This window comes from Bactrocera dorsalis, chromosome 1 (genome assembly GCF_023373825.1).
Source record: "Bactrocera dorsalis isolate Fly_Bdor chromosome 1, ASM2337382v1, whole genome shotgun sequence".
NCBI classification, from domain to species: Eukaryota; Metazoa; Arthropoda; class Insecta; order Diptera; family Tephritidae; genus Bactrocera; species Bactrocera dorsalis.
This window is the reverse complement of record NC_064303.1, coordinates 61,331,595-61,349,081: the sequence shown is the minus strand read 5'-3', so window position 1 is coordinate 61,349,081 and position 17,487 is coordinate 61,331,595. Positions and strand designations below refer to the sequence as shown.

Genomic DNA, 17,487 nt, shown 5'->3' with positions numbered 1-17,487 from the left:
AGATTTCAAGCAAAGCGCAGCTTAAGGATGTTATGTTAGAGGACTGGAACAACATTAGCAGCGAGCTCACCAAAAAATTGGCGCATTCAATGCCTAAAAGGTTGAAATCAGTAATAAAAACTAAAGGATATCCTACAAAATACTGAAAAAGGTGAGGTTTGAATAGAAAGCAATGCCATAACTACAATTTATATATATTTTCTTTAGGTGTACCTTGACTTTTGTGGACTCAATATAATGGCTTATCACCATATTGGCATCATTTTATTTTCTTATATACTGAATTTTGGTTTTGTTTTTACATGGATTCAAAGATTATTTGTTATTGTTGAAAATACGTTAAGAAAATTTTACTTTTATTCGATTAATAAAAGCAGATCACACTGTTTTCAAAAATTTACTTGCTGTACCTTCACTTCTGTGGAAGACTGTATGTATGTATATGCCATAGAAATTCTATTGGAAATGATAACGAAATAATGCGAATATGCACATTTCATGTAGGTCATCAATTTTCTTTGAAGAAATGAAGTTCATTTTGCACATCTTCACTTTGTAATAGTGGAAATAAATATAATTTATTTGAAATATTACTTTATTTAAATAAAAATAAAGAGAAATAAAATTAAAATAATTTTTCCTAATTTTTCCCGTGTTTTGGACGATGGAACAAACATCATAATGGTAGTTGTTTACATGTCGCCCAATAACACAGTTAATAATATCATAAAGTTTATATACAGAAGACTTATGATTTATGGCCGAGTAGGTTCTGAAGAACTAGGAGAAAACTATCATACGTTGCCACTAATCTTAGCAGGAGATTTCAATATCAATTTCGCATCCGAAAATGGACAACTCTTGATAAACTTTCTACGAGATAAATTAGAATTACAAATGAATAATGACCGTAATGAGCTACAAGACATGGAACAACAATCGATGCAGTTTTTTCTAGATTTCTGTCTAATTTTAATTCTAAAATATATGTATCGTATTTCTCGTATCATAAGCCTATTGTCTCGGTTTTACAATCAACCACAGTAATTACTGATGTACCCAATAATGAAAATAACAAATAAAACAATGCAAAAAAATAAAAGATCTATGCAAAAATATTAATTTACTAATGAAAACGTAAAATAAATTTAAATATTTGTAGGAAATAAATATATGTATATGTGCATACATGTATATATTGCACACACACATTCATATATATACATATAGATAGAGAGAAAGAAGTTTTACTTCAGTCGTGCGGTCATAAGCACACTCTCTTTTTTTGTTTGTCAGAGAACAAGAGGTAAGTATTGCCGGATAATTGCCAATGTGGTCTTTGAATATGAAAATATGTGTAAACGAATTTGTACATATACATATGTTCAATTATTTATTTATGCAAGGCTGCGTTTTTGTTTATTTATTTTTTGTTAGATTTTAATATATTATGTATTTTTTTACAATTTGTTGTATTGTTAATTTCCTCAAATCGTTTATTTAATTTCACAATCCAAGATTACTTTTTTAATAACTTTGTAATAATTAATTGACCCAATGTCTGTAGGCTATAGCATAGGCAGATTTGTATTGCCGTATGCTTACATTCTTTCGCAAGAGAGAGAACATAATAGAAAGAAGATATTTTCTCTTGTATATACATAAGTATGTTCGTACAAAAGCAAATATGCACTTCTATATCGCTTATTAGAACGGTTGTTTGATATGCTTTCTAGATAAGTTAAGCTTTTTAGTTATTAAATAACCAAAAAAATATATTTTTTTAGCGGCGCTGCATTGAGGCAGCGTTACCGCGTAGCTTTATTGAGTAATTAGAACTGAAACTTAGCTTAACCGAATTACAATATTTATACTTAATTCAAAGCTAAATAATTATTTGTGGCGTGATTCGTTTCCACGAATCTTATTCTGCACAACAGGTAGTGCAGACGCTGACCATGCACTTTCTGGTGCATTTCGGTCACACGTGCCGGAAGTTGTAAGACGATACTTATTAGCAAGTGTTGTGTTAACTCTTCCCCTGTTAAATCGATTGTCCCCAATCAGTGTTGCTCGTAGGGTGTGTCGTTGTTAATTGCTAAAAAGGATCTTTCCACACGTTTACTACGTCCTCTGCACTAGATTCAGGCAACAAATATACTTTTTGACGATTTTTATATAAAAATGCTATTATTACTTCAGAACTTAAACTATTCTAATAAAATAAAATTTTTGTGAGTTGTGTCAAGCCATTGTCTGTCCTCGAAAGTATTTAGTTGTCTTTAGGTTATTAATGTTGTCCGAAATAAGTGAAAGTGTTTCCTCATATTTGGTTAAGTTGAGAAAATGTAGGACTTTATCATAATGGTTGATTGTCTTTACTTCTTCTGTCTTAATTGGTAGATATCCATTATTGTTTGTTAAGTCCTGAACGTCAATTTGTTGGGTTTTTGTAGTGGGTGCCAATATAATTAGGATGAGATAAATTTGTACGTTCTCCATTTCGAGGTTTTTCCACATGCAAGTAATTTTTTATTCTTAATATTGTTTTTTGTTGTTTTTGTGAACAATTCTGCCTGTTTTAGTTTTAACGGTGGTATTGTAAATCTGCGCGACAATTTCTTTCCTAAATCTAGGTGATAACTTAGTTCCTAATCTCCTATTTATCTCAACAAAAATTTCATCTCCTTCAAAATATTGTTTGGGTGGCGTTCGGTTTTTGTTGTGGTAGGAAAGATCTGCCAATTGCTTATCCTGAAGCCTTTTTTCTTTTCTTTACTTTCCTCTTCTATTAGCCTGTGGTCGCTAGTGACCCGTCTTCCGAAGAAGATTTCAATTGATTTTTTCCCGTTGTTGATTGAATAGTGTAGTTATATTCTTTGATTGATTGCTCTAAGTTCTTTGTGGGTTTTCTCTGTTTGTAGACAACGCATAATTTCTTGTAGAGCAGAATGGAAGCGCTCAACCTGACCGTTCAAGCAGCTTGTGTAAGGGGGGGTGCGATATATTTTGGTGCCAAATTCGTTCTCTATCATAAAGTTGATGGACTCTGAGTTAAAGAATCTTCCTTTATCTATTACCAATGTTTCCGGTACAAGGAAGAAAAGAATGTCCCTTAAAGGTTGCCTGATATCCTCTGTTGGCTTGGATTTAATGGGTTTTGCGGTAGCGTATTTTGGGAACTGGTCCATTGCTGTCAGAACTAGGTTTTTGCCTACCAATAATATATCTACGTGGATTATTTGTCCAGGGTAATTAGATATGGGAGGATGGAGTCATGTGTAGAAGTTCACGCAAGTGAGGAAAGTTCTCTGATCGCCATTCACTTGGGATTGGCTAGAAACGATTCTTTTACATATGACTCAAGCAGCTCACGACTTCCGGTCTTTGACCAAGTATCCTCTGGGTAGCCTAAGAACGCCCGTTTGAAGGCGAGCTAAAGTGAGGAGGCGAAATATCCCCTACTTAGGGTTGTGCGCTGGGTTTGGGACCCGCCACGTAAAAAAACACCCCCAGTGAATAGTTGTAACCAGCCTCGGATGAGAGACCCCCCTTTTGATGACGACCATGGCAAACGAAATAAGGACTACGAATTGAGGGCATGCACCTGGAGTGTCTAATCCCTTAATTGGGAAGGTGCCGCTGCCCAGCTGGTTGATGTCCTAGTGAAAATAAAGGCTGACATCACCGCCGACAAGGACAGAGACGAGTAGGTCCTTGTGACATTTACTACAGTGGCCATATAAAGGAGCGCAAGTTTGGTGTTGGATTCGTGGTGGGAGAGAGACTCCGTCGCCGAGTACTATCGTTCACTCCGGAGAATGAACGTCTAGCCACAATCCGCATCAAAGCGAGGTTCTTCAACATATCCCTGATTTGCGACCACGCCCCGACGGAAGAGAAGGACGATGTGACCAAAGATGACTTTTATGAGTGCTTGGAGCGCACTTATGAGAGATGCCCCCGCCGCGATGTCAAAATCGTGCTTGCCGACTTCAACGCCAGGGTGGGCAAAGAAGGTATCTTTGGCACTACGGTCGGTAAATTCAGCCTCCACGAGGAAACATCCCCAAATGGGTTGAGGCTGATCGACTTCGCCGGGGCCCGAAATATGGTTATCTGTAGTACTAGATTCCAGCATAAGAAAATACATCAAGCTACCTGGCTGTCTCCGGATCGAAAAAACATCAACCAGATCGATCATGTTGTGATAGACGGAAGACACGTCTCCAGTGTTTTAGATGTGCGTCCGCTCCGAGGTCCTAACATCGATTCGGACCACTATATTGTTGCAGCCAAAATTCGCACCCGCCTCTGTGCAGCAAAAAACGCACGCCAACAAACACAAGGAAGGTTCGACGTCGAGAAGCTGCAATCACAACAGACAGCCGAACGATTTTCTACTAGGCTTGCACTCCTGCTCTCTGAGAGCACTCGTCTACAACTCGGTATAAGGGAACTGTGGGACGGCATCTCAAACTCCTTACGTACAGCTGCAACCGAAACCGTTGGTTTTCGGAAAGTGCAAAAGAACAGCTGGTACGACGAGGAGTGCCGTGTCGCAGCGGAGAGAAAACAGGCTGCCTACCTCACAACGTTACGATCGACCACAACACATGTGGGATGGGATAGATACCGAGAGTTGAAGAGGGAAGCGGGACGGATTTGTTGACAGGAAAAGAAAGAGGCCGAAATGCGTGAGGACGAAGAGCTTGATAAGCTGGCCGACAGGGGTAATGCTCGAAAATTCTACGAAAAGATGCGGCGGCTTACAGAAGGTTTCAAGACCGGAGCATACTCTTGTAGAACCCCCCAAGGTGATCTAGCCGCCGATGCCCAGAGCCAGTGTTACCAACTCTCAAAAATATTTATCCCTAAATTTGTGTCAAAAACCCCTAAAATTATTAATTAATTATTGAGTTGTCTGGTAAATCAACAACCGAGCAGATATTCACCGTGCGCCACATCTTGGAAAAGACCCGTGAAAGAAGAATCGACACTCACCACCTATTCGTCGATTTCAAAGCTGCTTTCGACAGCACGAAAAGGAGATGCCTGTATGCAGCGATGTCTGATGTCGATGAGAAAATTATTCGAGCTGCAGAACTGAATCGATCAGGTACAATCTTTTATAAGAGAGCTGTAAGCTGCTGGCGTATGCCGATGATATTGATATCATCGGTCTCAACACCCGCGCCGTTAGTTCTGCTTTCTCCAGACTGAACAAGGAGGCAACGCAAATGGGTCTGGCAGTGAACGAGGGCAAGACGAAATATCTCCTGTCATCAAACAAACAGCCGTCGCACTTGCGACTTAGCTCTCACGTCACTGTTGACAGTCATAACTTTGAAGTTGTAGATAATTTCGTCTATCTTGGAACCAGCATTAGCACCACTAACAATGTCAACCTGGAAATATGATACAGGTTTACTCTTGCCAACAGGTGCTTCTTCGGACTGAGTAGGCAATTGAAATGTAAAGTCCTCTCTCGACGAACAAAAGCCAAACTCTATAAGTCGCTCATAATTCCCGTCCTGCTATATGGTGCAGAGGCTTGGACGATGACAACAACCGATGAGTCGACGTTACGAGTTTTCGAGAGAAAGGTCCTGCGAAAGATTTATGGTCCTTTGCGCGTTGGCCACGGCGAATATCGCATTTGATGGAACGATGACCTGTACGAGATATACGACGACATTGACATAGTTCAGCGAATTAAAAGACAGCGGCTGCGCTGGCTAGGTCATGTTGTCCTGATGGACGAAAACACTCCACCTCTGAAAGTATTCGACGCAGTACTCGCCGCGGGAAGCAGAAGAAGAGGAAGACCTCCTCTTCGTTGGAAGGACCAAGTGGAGAAGGACCTGGCTTCGCTTGGATTATCCAATTGGCACCACGTAGCGAAGAGAAGAAACGACTGGCGCGCTGTTGTTGACACGGCTATAATCGCGTAAGCGGTGTCTACGCCAGTAAAGAAGAAGAAGATTAGTTTTACAAAACGCTCTGCGATATCATTAACAACATGTAAGTTTTTCACAATATTCATTCCTTTTTGAAATTCGGATTCATTGTGCCACTTGGATAGGTCAAGTTTTAGAAAGTTAGTTCGAATATTAAATCTTTCGAAAAAGCTCACTGTTTTTTTGTTAACAAAATCTGAAATATTGTTTTGGTTTAATTCATTCATGTTTGTTACTCATCATTTTGTTCTTTTTTGAGATTTTCAACCATTTTTCTCTTTTCTCCAAGGTCTACAGCATTATCAAAAAATGAAAGACCTGCTGCTTCTGGTGTCAGGTACCACAAGTGATTCGAAAACTTGAGCGTTACTTCATTGCTTATTATTTCATTCAATTCATTGAATTTAATAATATTTTTAATAAAATCTAAATCATTTAAGGGTGCTTTTGCGGCAATTGACGCTTCCATCCACGGTCTCAAATAAATTTTCAAAATGAACACACTAATATCCTGTACAGCATTTGCCTCATCTGACGACATTTAGGATAGGTGGCGGAAAAGAAAAATCTTTATTGTATATATGGCTTTAGCCATCCATCGGGCATGCTGCATCGCTCCAGGTGATTTAAACCTTACAGGCTCTGTGTTTCGACCAAGAAATATAGGGCTCAATTCCAATAACTCCTTGTAGTCTGCCCTGGGATGTTGTTTAGTGATATAGTTATGAGCAAATTGAGCTAATTGGTCTTGTTCAGCTTTGTTTAGCGCAAGATTTATTTTTTTATCCACCATTCCACTTGCAAATTTTTGCTGATTGATTTTGGCCCAATTTTTTTTAAAACGCTGGAAAATATCTAATGATGGACCACTTAATTTTAAATCATATTTCGCGAAAGCACTTTTCAGCAAGAGCTCATATATGTGATGACGGCAAGGGAGATATAACAATTCTCTATTGAGGTGTTGTTCTAATAAAATGCAAGTACCTTATAATCTACCTGTATTTGTCGCGGTAGTATCAAAACATAAAGCTTCTACCTTGTTTGGAAAGAATGTTGTTAATATTTACTATTATAAGAAATTACTTTTAAATACCTTTTCTGTTACATTCCATTCCTTTAATAGTTCGAGTATAGCGTCTGTCTGTTCTTTGCCAGTACCAGCTGACAGGGCAGGTACTCCAAGTAGATGTTCAATGCCATCAAAACAATGTTGTGACACTTTGTCGCCGCGTCGGTCGGCCAACACATTGACTCTTTGACAAAACGTGAGCTTCGCAATTGGTTGTCCGTGTCAACGGGTATTTCGCAGGAAGCATTGAGTATACATATTTACATGCTGTTCCCAAAAAATAAGGTTACATTTGAATTTAAACTGCGCGCGTCGAAGGATTTGGAGTTTTTTTTTTAGGTTGGTAGTACTGTCAGTCACATTTATGTCAAAATATTCATTAGTGTTTGAGATACGTGTCGTTTTGTGAGCTGCTAAAAGTGAGTTTTTCGTTTTTTGCGATGTCGAAATTTGTTGAGCAAAGAATTTGCATTAAATTTTGTTTATATCAATTTTCTGCTGCGGATACGTTGAGGATGGTGCAGAAAGCCTTTGTTGATGAGGCTATGTCTAAAAAAAATGTTTAGAAGTGGTATAGTGAGTTGCAAGCCAGCCGTGAACGTGTCGAAGACGAAGAGCGTCCAGGGCGACCATCAACCTCAACCGGCGAAGCTCACGTTCAACAAATCAAAGATTTGGTGTTGAAAAACCGTAGAAAATAATTAGAGGCCTTGCTGATGAAGTTGTCATATCGAAAGGCTCAGCCAATACCATTTTGAAGGATGTTTTGGGCCTCAAGCGCGTCAAATCTCGACTGGTACCGAAAACATTAAAAAATCGCGCCAAAGTCGCTCAAAAATGTTGACTGCTGTCTTTGATTATCGTGGTGTTGTGCATTATGAATTCCTTCCGACCGGTCAAACAATCAACAAGAATTGTCTTTCTACAATTCCGGCCTTTTTAGGCGGATAGCGTTACGCAAACGACGCATAACGTTCAAATAATATTCCTTTTATTCCTTTTATTTGAACGTTATGCGTCGTTTGCGTAACGCTATCCGCCTAAAAAGGCCGGAATTGTAGAAAGACAATTCTTGGTTTTTACACCACGATAATGCACCATCCCATACTGCCCTCGTAATTCGTGATCATTTCGCCAAAAACTCAACCCATATCGTTCCGCAACCACCGTATTCACCTGATCTGCCGCCGTGCAACTTCTGGCTGTTCACCAAGCTTAAAAGACCGCTCCGGGGACACCGTTTTTATACGATAGAGGAGATTCAAGCCGCAGCGAAGACGGAACTGAAGGCCATCCCGGAAAGTGACTATAACCAGTGTTTCGAAGATTGGAAGATCCGTTGGCATAAGTGCATTGCATCGGGAGGGGTTTACTTTGAAGGGAATGAAATTGATTTGGAAGAATAAATAAAGAATTTTGAAAATAAATACAACGTCAACTTATTTTTTGGGCACAGTACATGAACATGATATATTATCAAACCTATATAAATACACATTTAGGTAGTAATATAAATCTTGCTGTATTATATACTTATATGTAAAGATTTTATGGAATTCATCATAGGTCAATTTTAAGATATATGTACATATGTATGTATACTCATGTGCTTTGATATCAAATATATACCGATCATCTATAAATTATGTGCAAAGTCGTTTGCGCATAGTAAATATGCGAATCTGTAGGCGTAAATCTGTTTACATTGGATTTAGCATTGTTTTTCTCATTTAACACTGAGTAAAAACACGTCAAGTGGACCCCCCATTTTCCACTTGGTCATCGAATTTGAATGTGAGTATTTTTTCATAAAGTAGTCACCATAAACAAATAATACCCCTCCCAGTCTTTTTAAATTTTAATTTTAACAACCTTTTTTTTTAATTGAAAATTTTTACTACTTTTTTTTTTAAATTAATAATTAAAAAACTATTGGTGATTTTTTGATAAAATTTTCAGGAGGCAGCGGTGACCGCCCTTCTTAAAAAATTTTTTTTTGCTTAATCTAATTGCGATCAGTCAAATTTTTTCGCGGATTTCGTTACTTGAATATTTATTGCAAAATACTGAAAAAAAAATTTATTTTTTGAGGGGGAAGTCATTAAAATGTTCATGTGCTAACTTAAAAGTTAATAAACAATATGAAAAAATAAAAATAATTAAAATTCATGCATATTTTCTGAAAGTACAAGTATTGAACTATAACTCATGAAAATTTTATCAAAAAATCACCAATAGTTTTTTAATTATTAATTTAAAAAAAAGTAGTAAAAATTTTCAATTAAAAAAAAGGTTGTTAAAATTAAAATTTAAAAAAACTGGGAGGGGGATTATTTGTTCATGGTGACTACTTTATGAAAAAATACTCACATTCACATTCGATGACCAAGTGGAAAATGGGGGGTTCACTTGACGTGTTTTTACTCCACTGAATATGCTCAATTCTGCTATTTTCGTGGTGAAACACGCTTATAATTTGTCTGTGGGGAGACTCCCTCATCACTGCCGAGTTAGCCAAAAATATTTTTACGATCTCCGCGCCGTGAAAATTCTCTATGATAAACGTTCGTTGTAATAGGGAAGGTTCACGTTTCAAATATCGTAACTTTTCGAAGGGGTACTCGGCAGAGATGAGGGAGTCTCACCACAGACAAATTATAAACGTGTTTCACCACAAAAATAACAGAATTGAGCATATTCAGTGGAGTAAAAACACGTCAAGTGAGCCCCCATTTTCCACTTGGTCATCGATACGCCTAATGTTTGAAGATTCGTCTACTTGCAACATCTGTATGTAAATATGTATGTACACTGAATGCTTCATGCGAAATCTCCGTTGACATGGACAACTACGCTTGTCAAAATGTCAATGTGTCGAAGGACCGACGAGACGACAACATTTTGTTGTTGGTAGAAAATCCGAGCTGTGCCGAAAAATAAGCGGACGATCGCCGATTGTCACCGCTTCCTTTGCCACTTTAACAGCTTCAGCAATAAACTTGTATGAAGGTGTATGAGCGTGCATATATATCGACGCAGATTTTTGCGAGCTACTGCCACTTTTGTCACTCCGTGTTTTTCTGCGTTTTGCGAGTTTGCATCAGAAAATCGATCAATTTATGACTTTTAGCTTTTTTTGTTGTGTACGAGGTGTGTTCAAAAAGTATCGCGAATCGTAACTGATAGTTTTCTTCGATTGCAGGGGCGTGGTGCATCATGGGTTCTTGCCACAGGGAAGAACGGTCAATGAGGAATATTACCTGCAAGTTATGCGCAATTTGCGCGAAGCAATCCGTCAGAAACGCCCGGATTTGTGGAAGAACAAAAATTAGCTTTTGCACCACGATAACGCCCCTGCTCACACACATCGTTGCTTGTGCGCGACTTTTTGGCCAAAAACAACACACTAATGATGCCAGATCTGGCCCCCTGTGACTTTTTCTTGTTCCCTAAACTGAAGAGGCCCATGAAAGGACGACGTTACACTTCTCTTGACGAGATAAAGACGGCATCGAAGGAGGAGCTGAAGAAGATAAAAAAAAAATTATTTTTTGAAGTGCTTCGAAGATTGGAAAACCCGTTGGCACAAGTGTTTAATATCTCATGGGGATTACTTTGAAGGGGACAAAATGGATATTCATGAATAAATAAATAATTTTTGAAAAAACACAAAACTCGCGATACTTTTTGAACATACTTTGTATGCATTATTTGTGTGGGAATGTCATATGCACATATTTACATGTGTACGCATGTATGTAAGTATGTATGATGCTATTTCAAACGATTGTTGTTTTTGTAAAGCAATGTTTGTAGGTTTTGGGGGTGACATATTTACATGTGTACGTATGCAAGTTAACGGCAGCAGCCACACAGACACTTTATGATAAATTGTATCTTCCACGGTATTACTGCTTAGTCATCAGAATACTTTAATTAATATGAAATTAATACATCATTTGTTTTGATAAGTAAGCATAATTCAATATTTTATTATTTGTTTTGATAATGAGAATAATTGGAAATTCAATGCTCTGGCATTTCATCACTTAATGTAATGCCAAAGCATTTTTAGTAATAAGCCGTTACACAAAGAATTCTAAGAATTTAAATATAAGTGATTTTACTAATAAAGATCAGTGTGTAATCGGCGAGCGCAGTGAATGATCAGCTTGAGATCAGAGCGTAGCAAGTATTACCGTACTCAAACCAACACGTTGTGTTTTATTTCTACCGCGCATAGCGAAACGGAAAACTTTTTTTTTTTTTTAACACTTTCCACGCAAGGGAAGTTAATTGGCGCCCAACGTTAAAGCACTTGTTAGTCGTATAAAGGGAGAGAAATGTATCTCTAGTATCATAATGGTCGCTATTAGTGAACACTAACCGGTAAACGTACATAAACCTCTCATGCGCGAGGTAGTACATATGCGAATAACGCAACAAAAACAAAACTCCAAAACGTGTCGCGTAAATCAACAAAAAGACAATAGTAACCAAAAAATTAAACCAGAACTAAATAGCAAAGACAAAAAAAGTGCAAAAATAAAAACATCATTAGAAATTACACGCCAAGCAGCGGCGTAGCCATCGAGGGAAACCAAAGGACTAGAAAATTACTAGAAACCAAAGGACTGAAGAAGAGAAGAGGCCAACATACCACAAAAGACGAGGAGAAGAAGGAGTAAGATTATATTATTAATGTATATTAAATATATATGTACATATAATATTTAAGCCAATCAATTAAGTTTAAATCAATATTAATAATTCAAGGCTCGACCAGCCAATAAATCAAATATTTTGAAACCACGATTCACCACCGCAAGGGGGGCCCTCCGGTTTAAAACAAAAACTCAATTCTGCGATTGTGAACTCCAGAACTTCCAGAATAAAAGAGTCTCCTTTCCTAGAAAGGATCAAAAAATGAAAATTATAATAAAAAAAGGTGCGTGGAGTCCCTACGCGCGGAAGAAGTTATACTTCTTAGTGATATTCAGAAATGCATATCATTTTGTATAAAAGAAAACTAGAAAACTTAAATTCACATTCGCATTCATAAAATCGGTGCACATACAAAACAATTATTTTAAAACAAACAGACGCGAAGTAGTAACCAGACGGTCCAAGTTCCATTGCGATGCTATGTTCGTCACTATCCGTTTCTACTATCGAGTGACATTAGTTTTATTTAAAAAGTTCTATGGTGTAAAAGAATATACTTATTTGCTTTTTTTTGTCGGATTATTTAATTAGGTAAGTACTTTTATCTATCTATAATTATTATTGTTGGAAGGTCGTACCTTGTGGAATATTCCCGGTTCAAAATAAAACGGTTCTACAATATTGCTTTCGATATTAAAGTACAAAATGATGTTTATTGATTCAAAGTCAAAACGCAAGTGAGTTAGAAAAGTACATTCAAAGTAAAAAATGAAAAATGCAGGGCTGCATGAATATGTAAGTTGACAGGGTTGTCATCCAACGCGCCTCCTCAATGAGCATATTCGTGCAGCATTAATTTGTGATATTTATTTCAACCCCAAAATTCAGTAAGTTTCTCATGAGTTGGTCTTGCTAGATTCTTAGTAAGAATATCAGCAATCATATTACTGCTGCTACAATATTTTAGTTCAATTTCGCCTGCTCGATAGATGTCTCTGATATAGTGGTATCTGATATCGATGTGTTTGCTGCGTGAATGATAGACGGGATTCTTTACCAAATTCATCGCACTCAAGTTATCACAATTCACGATCATCGCTTCAGGATACGGTATATATAATTCTCGAAGTAACTGCTTTAAATTAACGGCTTCTTTAACAACACATGTCAAAGCCATATACTCGGTCTCGGTGCTACTGAGGGCTACTGTTGTTTGCTTTTTAGATTCGTACGAAAAAAACTCCACCTGCCATGATGATGGCATATCCTGTATACGACTTGCGATCACCTACGTCGCCGCCCCAATCTGCGTCCACAAAACATTCGATTGGTTTACCGGTCCTAGAGTATTTCAATTTTTTGTCTTGCGTTGAACATAAATACCTTAATATACGCTTCGCCGCTGCTAAATGCTCCGCATGTGGCTTTGTATTGCGCTGTGCAAGCTTACACACGGAGTGCAAGTTATCCGGCCTCGTGCACACAGCTATATACATAAGCGAACCGATAATTGATTGGTATTGTGACACTTTGCAACCTTTGTCCTCGCAACTAACCTTATGTCCAGGGTCTAATGGGATGGAGATGGGTCTACAATCTTCCATGCCTTGTTCGCGTAGTAATCTTTTAATATGCCCTTTTTGGCATATAGTGATTGCCCCAGTTTCGCAATCTCTTTCGATCTCCATGCTTAAAAAATGTTGAACTTGGCCCTTGTCTACTACTTTCACCTTTTCCGCAATCAAACGCTTAATATGCTGCATGTAACTGATATCGGAACAGGCAATTAACATATCATCCACATATACTGCGATTATGTTAATCTGGTCTTTATGATAGTTAATGTATACACATGGCTCACTTTCACATTGCTTGAAACCAATTTCTTTTAATATGGAATTTAATTTCATATTCCACTGCCGACCTGACTGTTTAAGCCCGTAAAGAGCTTTCTTTAACTTTAAACAATGGTTTGGGTAACGCTGGTCTACAAACATCTCTGGTTGATACATGAAAATTTCCTCATTCAATTCGCTGTTTAGATAAGCAGTAGAGACATCCATTTGGTGTAAATGTAATTCGTATTCTACTGCAATAGCAAATATCAACCTAATGGTACTATAGCGAACAACAGGAGAGAATGTTTCTGTATAATTAACGCCATAAATTTGCGAACACCCTTTCGCTACCAGCCTAGCTTTAAAACGCTGAATATTGCCTTCTTTATCCCTCTTAATAGAGAATACCCATTTATTTCGCACAATCTTTTGCCCTTTAGGCAGTTCTATGAGCTCCCATGTTTTATTTTTGAGCAGCGCATCATATTCGTCTTTCATCGCGTTAAACCACTGTTCTGAATGTTCACTAGATAACGCTTCATCGACTGTGTTTGGTATCTTAACTTCGTCTGTAGTAATTAAACTTAAATAATTGTATACCTTTCTTGGCCTACCACATCTTCCAGTACGAACAAACTTTGGCCTGCCTGGCAACCTTTTCGCTGCAACTAACTCTTCTTCTGCTGATTCGAAAACATCGTTACTTCCCTCTGACTGTGAATCATCGGAGCCAACTTCAACAGGGTCAACATTTTTATTTGACTGCGTATCATAAATCTCAACACTGATATCATTCGCTCTTGCATTATCATTTGTAACAATATCCTCAACCAATGCTGTGTCTGAATGTTGCGTATGTTCTGTCCTTTCTATAAAGTATACATCTCTGCTTACAATTAGGCATTTTGATTTCCGATCATACAATCTGTACGCCTTCACTGTATCTGCGTAGCCAACCATTGTATATTCCTTCCCCTTTGGTTTGAATTTATCATGTTGACGTTTATCAAGAGCCACCGCATATGACCCAAATGCCCGTAAATGCGCTACTGTTGGTTTGCGACCATGCCATGCTTCGTATGGCGTCACCGTGCCTAACGCTTTAGTTGGTGATCGGTTTCTCAAGTATGCTGCTGTATGCACTGCCTCGGCCCACAATGCATTTGCTAGATATACACAAAGTACATTTCACATCTGCTGATGATTTCAGCTTTAAACCAAGCACCATGTTTTTGTTATTCAGCTCCCGTAGACTTTCAAAATTTAAGTGACCTAAACGCTTATGCCACTTCATCGCATCATCAATAGTTTTCCTCGAAAAATACAATTTGTTTTTATTTGTTTCAATTAAATACAAATCACTGACCTTGCTAGCACTTAATATAATTGCCCCGTGCTTGTCCATAATTTTTGCTATATTTTGCCTGAACTCCACAATGTAGCCGCTGCTTACCGCTTTTGAAACTGATATGAAGTTGCACTGCAAACCGGGTGCGAAGAGAACATCGACAAGTGTGACGTCAAACTTCTTTGTTTTTAATCTAACAACCCCTTTGCCTGTTGCTACCATCTTATTGTCGCCCGCCAGCATGATTGATTCCTCGCATCGAACATGTTGCGGTTGCAACATAAGTGTGAAGAAGCGCCGCTGTCGACGCACCAAGCATCGCTATGTAAAAATCGGTCATTGAATGCGACGAACAGACCATTTTTCTTTGTATTTTTTGCATAGAATGTTCTCGTTGTTTCTCTTTGCATTGTGCGGCTAAATGGCCCATTTTTCCACAGAAATAGCATTTGAGGTTCGATCGTGTGCTTTTGCCATTGCTTTTGCCATTTGAACTTGCTGTGTCATTTGACTTTGCGTTAACCGAACACCTTTTTTCAGCGCATGTGCTTTCTTGTGCAATGAACGCCTGCGCCCTACTTTCGGTACATATAGAACTGCTTATTTTTCTTCGTTCGCCTTCTTCTATCAGCTTGACTTTAACTGCATTAAGGGATGGTAGCGTATCACGCGATTCTAAAGCAACCACCAGATTTTCAAAGCTTTTTGGAAGGCTTGCCAGTAGCATAATAACAATCAATTCCTCTTTCAGGTCAACTTCAATTTCTTTTAGCTTTTCTGCGAGTGTTGTAAACTTGCAAACATATTGCTGAATACACTCTTCCTCAGCCATTCGAGTAGCAATTAGCTGCTTAAACAATGTCACTTTTCTTACCGGACCTTCTGGTATGTGCACCTCCTTTAAACGCTTCCATGCATCATTCGCTGTGTTGCAGGTTTTAATATGGCTTATTTGCATGGGTGTTATGCTAAGGATAATTGTGGCCTTTGCTTTTTCATCCTTTGCTTTCCAAAGTAACACGCTTTTCTCATCTGCACCCTCGACTGGACAAGCAGTCTCTCCGCACGTAACGGACCATAATTCCTGATGCACTAGAACACTTTGCAGCTGTAGACTCCACGAATCGTAATTAGATTCATTTAATTTCTCGATATTAAAAAACGACGAACTCATTTTACTCGGCTCCCAGGAATTTGCACCTGGGCCCATAACCTGTTGGAAGGTCGTACCTTGTGGAATATTCCCGGTTCAAAATAAAACGGTTCTACAATATTGCTTTCGATATTAAAGCACAAAATGATGTTTATTGATTCAAAGTCAAAACGCAAGTGAGTTAGAAAAGTACATTCAAAGTAAAAAATGAAAAATGCAGGGCTGCATGAATATGTAAGTTGACGGGGTTGTCATCCAACAATTATAATAAAGAGGTAACATTTGTTTGTTTAAATGTTTGGCGTGGGGTGGCGGAGAAATAAGTGGCTTCTAAAAAATGTAACATTGGTTATACATATTATTATAATGCAATACCTATAATTTTTATTTTATTTTCCATTATTTTATTTTACATTTTCTACTGAAATATCTCAGAAAGTATATCATTTACATCTTGTCAAAAAATATTTGTTGTTTGTAATTATGTATATTATTTGTCGATTGGCGTACGTTTTACGTACACCTATGTGTACACTATGGTGATTCAAAAAAAAATTTTTTTTTTTTCAATTGGTACTCGCAAAAATAGGTTCCTGGACACCTCTAAGAAAGCCTCTCCAAATATGAGTTTTTAATTGTAACGGGAAGGTCCTCCGCCTAACGGTTTTCTATTTTTTCTTATTATCAGATAGAAAAATTTATATCTCGCTTCCAACTACTTGAAAAAATATATTAATATTATAATATATTTAAAAGATATTAACAGTTGAAGTTTGATTATTTTTGGGAACATTTTTAATTTCTTATAAATTTTATAACTCAACGAAAAAAAAATTATTATGAATAGGTTTTTGGAGAGGATTTCTTAGAGGTGTCTAGGAACCTATTTTTCAGAGTACCAAACGAAAAAAAAATTTTTTTTTTTTGAATCACCCTAGTGTACACCAAAATACGACATTTCAGGTACTTAAAATTTTAGCCTATGCCAAGCTAATACAAAAAAGTTCAAAGTCTTTTGAAAAAAGAACGAATAATAACTAAATTATTTTTGCATAAAAAATCTAATATACGATTTAAATCTGTTTAAAGTTGATTGATTTGTAAATTTTATTTTATTTATCTATTTTTAGAAATTATTGGACCTAAAGGTTTAATTTGTTGCAGATTTTATTGATTTACAAAAATTGATTAATAGAAAATGTCTGAAAACGTTGAGAAAAAAAAGAAACCATCTGGGTCAGAATATAGAAAACAGAAAGCAGAAAAAGAGAAGGAATTTCAGAGAACAAAAAAGTTCATGAATATAGATAAATATATCATAACAAAAAATGAAGACCTGAATATGCCATCTACATCTGGAATAGAAATTAATGTATCGGGAGCGGAGCCTCTATCTGACAAGTCAAATCAGATAACTGAAGAATGTGTTGAAGAGATTGTGGACAAAGTTT

At 37.4% G+C, this 17,487-nt stretch overlaps 4 protein-coding genes across 22 annotated transcripts in view; all 4 read right to left on the bottom strand.

Moving 5' to 3' along the window:
• The window catches only part of LOC105224078 (voltage-dependent L-type calcium channel subunit beta-2), a 995,088-nt gene that overhangs the window by 649,221 nt on the left and 328,380 nt on the right, over positions 1-17,487 (bottom strand). The window lies entirely within an intron of this gene.
• Positions 1-17,487, bottom strand: part of LOC125780351 (uncharacterized) — a 296,278-nt gene that overhangs the window by 113,144 nt on the left and 165,647 nt on the right. The window lies entirely within an intron of this gene.
• The window catches only part of LOC125775455 (uncharacterized), a 59,808-nt gene that overhangs the window by 14,933 nt on the left and 27,388 nt on the right, over positions 1-17,487 (bottom strand). The window contains exon 2 of one of the 2 annotated variants that reach the window (XM_049446100.1): positions 8,054-8,404. The exons of the other annotated variant lie outside the window; for it this stretch is intronic. The gene's annotated coding sequence lies outside the window, so the exon portion shown is untranslated. Of the gene's footprint in view, positions 1-8,053; positions 8,405-17,487 lie in introns of those variants that run through there. 2 annotated transcript variants of the gene reach the window in all.
• Positions 1-17,487, bottom strand: part of LOC125775546 (uncharacterized) — a 121,528-nt gene that overhangs the window by 83,760 nt on the left and 20,281 nt on the right. The gene's annotated exons all lie outside the window — the stretch shown is intronic.